The sequence below is a fragment of the Eutrigla gurnardus genome, assembly GCF_963514095.1.
Source record: "Eutrigla gurnardus genome assembly, chromosome: 5".
Taxonomy (NCBI): domain Eukaryota; kingdom Metazoa; phylum Chordata; class Actinopteri; order Perciformes; family Triglidae; genus Eutrigla; species Eutrigla gurnardus.
In genome coordinates, this window is record NC_139919.1 from 26527857 (window position 1) to 26533856 (window position 6000).

Below are 6000 nucleotides of genomic sequence, written 5' to 3' on the forward strand. Positions count from 1 at the left end.
CAAAACAAAGTGGCTTTGTCGATGTAATTAGGGTGTTTTAGAGTTGAATCACCCTGGCAAATGACCATGTTTTTCTCTCTGGGAGATCTGTGTGAATGTATCTAAGCCTCCTCTCTCACTCTCTCCCCCCTATATATATGTGTGTGTGTGTGTGTGTGTGTGTGTGTGTGTGTGTGTGTGTGTTTGTGTTGTATTGTCACCGTTCCTCCATGTGCGCGCAGTCTTAGAAAAGGATTGATTAAAGAGAGAGTGTCTGTCTCAGAGCAGTTAATGAGGTTTAGTCCCATGAGCTGCGAGACTTTGGGCGTGTGTGTGTGCACGCACACGTGTGTTTGCGTGTGTGCGTGTGGACCTAGTGGAAGACGTTGTTAATTGGCTAAGACTTACTTTCAGCAGGGGGATAGTCAAGGGCACGGCGCCTCCGCGTTTACGGGGGCCTGCCATTTGTAGAACACAACGACGCGCTCGCCTCCTATATTAAATATGATTTTTGAGGGAATGATGAGTCAGTAGCAGGCTGACAGGAAGACATATGATTGCAATTGTGCTTGTAGTTTTGCGTGTAATTTCAAAAATGGGTTTTAAAATCCATGATCTGGAGTGATAAACATAATGCATGCTTAAAAAAAAAACTGAATGGGGGGAAAAAAATGTTATTTTGCTGTTTTGTGTATCTGAAGATGTGAATGAAAATCCCTCTCTGGGGACGAGAAGAAGACAAAAAGGAAAGAGAAAGAAGGAGGGAGAGGAAAAAAGATGAGGGAAAAAAGACATATAAAGAGATATACGAGATGAGAGGAGGAGGAAATGAGGCAGAGCGGGAGATAGATGGGCCTAAAGATAGTCCACAAAGGCCGGATACGATCTCACCTGGTCCACACAGACCCGACCGTCCACATGTAGATGCAGACCTGCATGTTCCTTTGCAGCGCAACACACAGCCTCGTCTCAAACAGCAGGAAGCATCGACGCTTTCATGTGGAGCACAGCCCAAAGTAGAGCAAGATCACAATGTGTGTGTGCGTGTGTGTGTGTGTGTGTGTGTGTGCGTGTGTGTGTGTGTGTGTGTGTGTGTGTGTGTGTGTGTGTGTGTGTGTGTGTGTGTGCGTGTGCATGTGTGAAACCCAGGCTTTTCCCCCCTTGGGACCCGCACAAACACGCTTCCCATCTTCCCTTTGAGTTTCACATTCAAAGGTTCCACTCGTTCAGCTGTCAATCATCCTCTCAGCCAATCAAGGCCCTCCGTTCTCAGTCTGTTTATAGATCAAGGGTGGTTTAAGCGTATGTATGTGATGTGACTGGAATTTTTACCATGACTAATACTAATACTGTAAATATTCATTTTTTTTCTTATTTATTTTTTTCTTTTTTTTTACACATCACCAGCGGTGTCAATCAAAATTCAACTCTATTGTGCCAAACGTGTGAGCATGTGGGAAGTCTATAACAATGTTTATGACTGCAGGTCCTGGAAACCCATTGTTGATACTAGAAGGATGCCAGTAAAATGCAGAACGAGAAATCTGGACTGAGTCTCAGCGGTTTCATATTTGGCTGAAAGGAATGAAGTGCATGGATGTATGGAGGAAGAAAGAGAACAATCTCTAACAGAGGCACAAACGGAGGGTATTAAAGGAAGTTGTGTGTGTGTGTGTGTGTGTGTTATCAAAAGAGACTGTGCAGTATATAGAGGCATTAACTATTGCGTTATAGGGCTATCGCAACCCAGATATGTCATGCTTAATTTAGTGGCTAAGAGTAGAGAAAAGGGGGGAGAAAGAAAGAAAAAAAAAAGTACAAATGACTGTGAAATGTACAATACATCTGCAAGTATGAGCACATCACACAGCAACTCTGCTTATTAACACGGGGAGGAACGAACCGAGGAGCCGTAACGAGGGAGCAAACAGACGGAGGAGCATCAGGTGACAGCAGGCGTTATCAGACCTCACCTCTGATTGCCATCTATTATGATGGAACAATAGTTTCCTGCGGGCCATGCTAATGACCTGTGTTTGTCAGCAACAGGGGAAATTAACCCAAGCCACGGGCCTACTTTTGTCCGCCTCATGCCAGGAGGGGAAAAATTGACAAAAGGACGGGAGCGGGGAAGAGTCGCTCACACACCTGTTCGGCTGTGATAGACAGCTGTCACATGTCCCACACCTGACACCGCCCGTGGGAAACGGGTGGGTTGAGGGTTCAGCCACCAACAGAGGGCAGCAGAGGGCTTCAGAGCAAACACCCGCCCCCCCCCCCCCCCCCCCCCACAGCCTTTACAGACTCACAGAGAGTACATGTCACCTCACAAACGTCCACTCAAACCTCACTTCAAATGTGATTTAAAAAAAAACTATCCAATAAGTTGTCTCTGTGACGGCCTCACCTCGGTACAGCTGCCACGGCGAGATGCTTGTTTTGTTTTTGTCAACTTTACCTTATTTTTTCCCCCCCTCTTTTTCCTCCCCCAGCTGAAATAAGGTGGGAGTGAGAGGCTTGAACCGCGGGGCACTGGTAATGGCGGAGTGTGTGTTGTACAGCACGTCTCAGCTGAGAAACTAGCTCGATCTATTCACGCTACATGCAGAGCCGTGGCCTCCAGGCTTGAGTTCCTGCTTCGGTAATGACTCCGTTCCCCTGTGGAATGTAGAACATTGTCTTTCCTCAAATGAGGGAAGCACACAATCACACAAACATACCCGCAAACATGCGCGCGGACAAGCGCGCACACTTGGGTATGCATGAAACTCACAAGGTTGTAAACATAGACAGACAAAATAGTGCGAGTACACACACACACACACACACACACACACTACTATCTCCCCAGTCCCTGAAGCATTGATTGGGCCTCCCTCTCAGGTCTGCTCCCCTCCACCATGATCAATCAGTGAGTTTATAGACCACAATGTGTGGCAGCTTGTATTGCTCTTTCTCCCTCTTCGTTACCGATCAGAGGAAAAAAAAAAAAAAAAACCCACTCCGAGCAAGCGCAATGCACATTCATACAATTTTAATGACTCTTAAATTAACCATCATATTTTTGCTCCACTCCTTCAGCGACTAAATCGCTTAATATGCATCAACACCGGCCTTACTTGTGGGTTTGCGCCGTGACATTTTTATAATTCCTTTGCGCGGGCATTGTGTTTATTTATGAGTGTGTAGGCTTTTTTTGGCTGATAAATGGCACAATTAAACAGTGCTCAGACACTCGAGCAGGCGTTTCAGGCTGCTGACAGATTTTTAGTGTCCTCTTCCCTGGCTAACGATGAAAGTAAATAATGTCTTAACGAGGTTGCTGGAGCAGTTGTTTGAGGATTCATTTTATATTTTTACATTTGCTTTGAGCAGCGGTGGTTGAACACAACACAAAAGTAGGGTTCACAGCCTAGATTTTTTCCGGCTTTGAACATAATTTAGTAGCTTGTTAACAAATTCCTGTACAATTATTACCAAGGTTACAAATGAAAATTGAAATCATTTCAGATTTTTTTTTCAGGATTGTGTTGGCAGTGAGCAGACTAAATTGCATTATTCATGACTGTTTCCTCTTCTGTTAAAGAGGATAAATCCAACCGGCCCTTTTGTGTGGCATTTTTAAGGCTTCATGTCTCTTTATCCGTCAGTTATATATTTGCACAACGTGATGGGGAAACAGGGTCAAATAAGACGGACTACCGCGGTGTGAAGCTGCAGTTTGCAGGCTGCCGTGGAACTCGCATCCTCCGACTTCCTGTATGCATTATTCAAGCGCCCCTATTGGCTGCTGTGGGTTTAGTGATGAAAGCAGCCTGACGCAATACACAGCAACAGTGTTTTACAGTATTGTTTTACAAACTATTGTAAGGCAGGGTTAGAACAAGGGAGCGTATTAGCCAGGCCCGGGAGGAGGGTAGCTTTTATGAGCCCTCTGAGGCCGGCTGGGGAGCGCCTGGGCTCCTGTGCAGTTAAGCGGTGGACTACGGCGCTACAAGCTGCCCCTACATTTACAGAATGCCCTTGGACGGAGGATGTGTGCGAAAGAGAGAGAGAGAGGAAAGTGTGGGGCATGCATGCTCACGGGCTAATGAGTGCATGTGTTAATGCCCGTGTGTGTGTGTGTGTGTGCACATGCGAGTGTGCGTGGACGAGATGTTGTTGGGTTGAGTCAGTCTCCAGAGGGAAGGAGAAGGACAAATGCTCCTTAAAAATAGCCCCTGGGCAGCTGGTGTACACAGTCTATCAGCAGTCCGTCCCTGGGGCCAAGGAGGGAGGGAGGGAGGGATGGAGAGAAAAGAGAGAGACAGAAGATGGATGTAAAAGAGAGTGTGAGAAATGTGGAAAAATAGGGTAGAATATGGGTAGTATGGAAAGAAAAAGGAATATATTTATATTTATATATAAAAAAAAAATAACTCTCCTCTCCGGAAAAAAGAGAAGATGGTTAAAAAAAACACACGGCCAAAAGTCAAAGAAAAGGAGAACAAACTGAGATAGTCAGCAAAAGAGTGAAGGCGAAAGATGGAGAGTGCCTCCCAGTCCCAGTTGTGAATGCTCTAGAGGTCACCGTGGAGGGATAGGGTTTTAGAGGGAGCAGCTTCGTCCCCAGACGTCTTCGGTTACTAATATACCAGTGTGTGCTTCGCTAAATCGCTCCCAGTCGGCAGGAGTGGAGATCCTTGAGACCCACTGAGACCCTTTATGGAAATAACTCTACCCCATTTGCTCTCAATAACTTGCTGTGTGAGTGTGTGTGTGTGTGTGTGTGTGTGTGTGTGCACGGTATATTTGAATTGTAGGTGCTCATTGAGCATTTGCGTGCGTCATTTTAATGGACATGCACATAATGGATAGATGGTTTTTACAACTGTTCAATCTACTGGGAGCAACAAAATCATCAAGCTATTAGATATTTATGGCACTGGAACGCTGTGATTTTTAAGGCTGTGTGATCCCGGAGTGATCTCAGACATGGCATTAGCACACACCAGAAGAAGAAGAAGAAAAACAAACAATAGATTAAAGCCAGACATGAGAAAAAAGGAATATCAGGTATATGTTTGCAGCGTGCGACTGGGAAGGCTTGTGGGTTTATTTCAACTTTAAATGAGAAATAAAGAGCTGGAAGTCATTCTATGGTTGCCTGAAGGATCCCACACTCTCACAGTATCATCAACACACCAATTAGAGCCACAGACTGCGAAAAGGATCAATGCGATTCTGAGCATGTGTGTGTGTGTGTGTGTGTGTGTGTGTGTGTGTGTGTGGGTGGTGTGTGTGCATGTATAGATGTATTTCGTTCGTTCCCTCCACTGAGCTAATTGAGCTGTTTTTCCTCAACAGTTGGGAGCTCTTAGGCTGCGGACAGATGCCCTTGGGCACAAGGTGTGTGTGTGTGTGTGTGTGTGTGTGTGTGTGTGTGTGTGTGTGTGTGTGTGTGTGTGTGTGTGTGTGTGTGTGTGTGTGTGTGTGTGTCAGCTTGTGTGCATCTGTGTGTTTGCCACTGCGAGCATGTGTTCCATCCTGCCACGGTGATTGCGGGACTTTGTCTGTGCATGCCGAAATGAAAACTTGTGTGTGATGTGATGTGTGTGTGTGTGTGTGTGTGTGTGTGTGTGTGTGTGTGTGTGTGTGTGTGTGTGTGTGTGTGTGCGTGCGTGTGTGTGTGTGAATGGCATGCAGGGCCGTTGGTCTGTCAGTGGCGTATTTAGCGGTCTCCAAGCGTCATTAGTACCCTGACTGTCACACCGGTCCGTCTTAGCTGAGCTCTTTATAAAGCTTTGTTTAGAATACTCCGGCCACATGTGCTCCGCTGCGACTGATGAGCCCTGAGCGGGTGCTGATGGAGTGTGTGTAGGTGTGTGTGTGTGTGTGTGTGTGTGTGTGTGTGTGTGTGTGCGTGGACAGCGAGGGTGGTGATGGAGCAGAGCCGTCCTGACAGAGATGTTACCCAGCAGCGGGTATCCTGTGCCTCGCCTCCCCCCTCCCATCACCATCACCTCCCCCCAAACAGCCTCA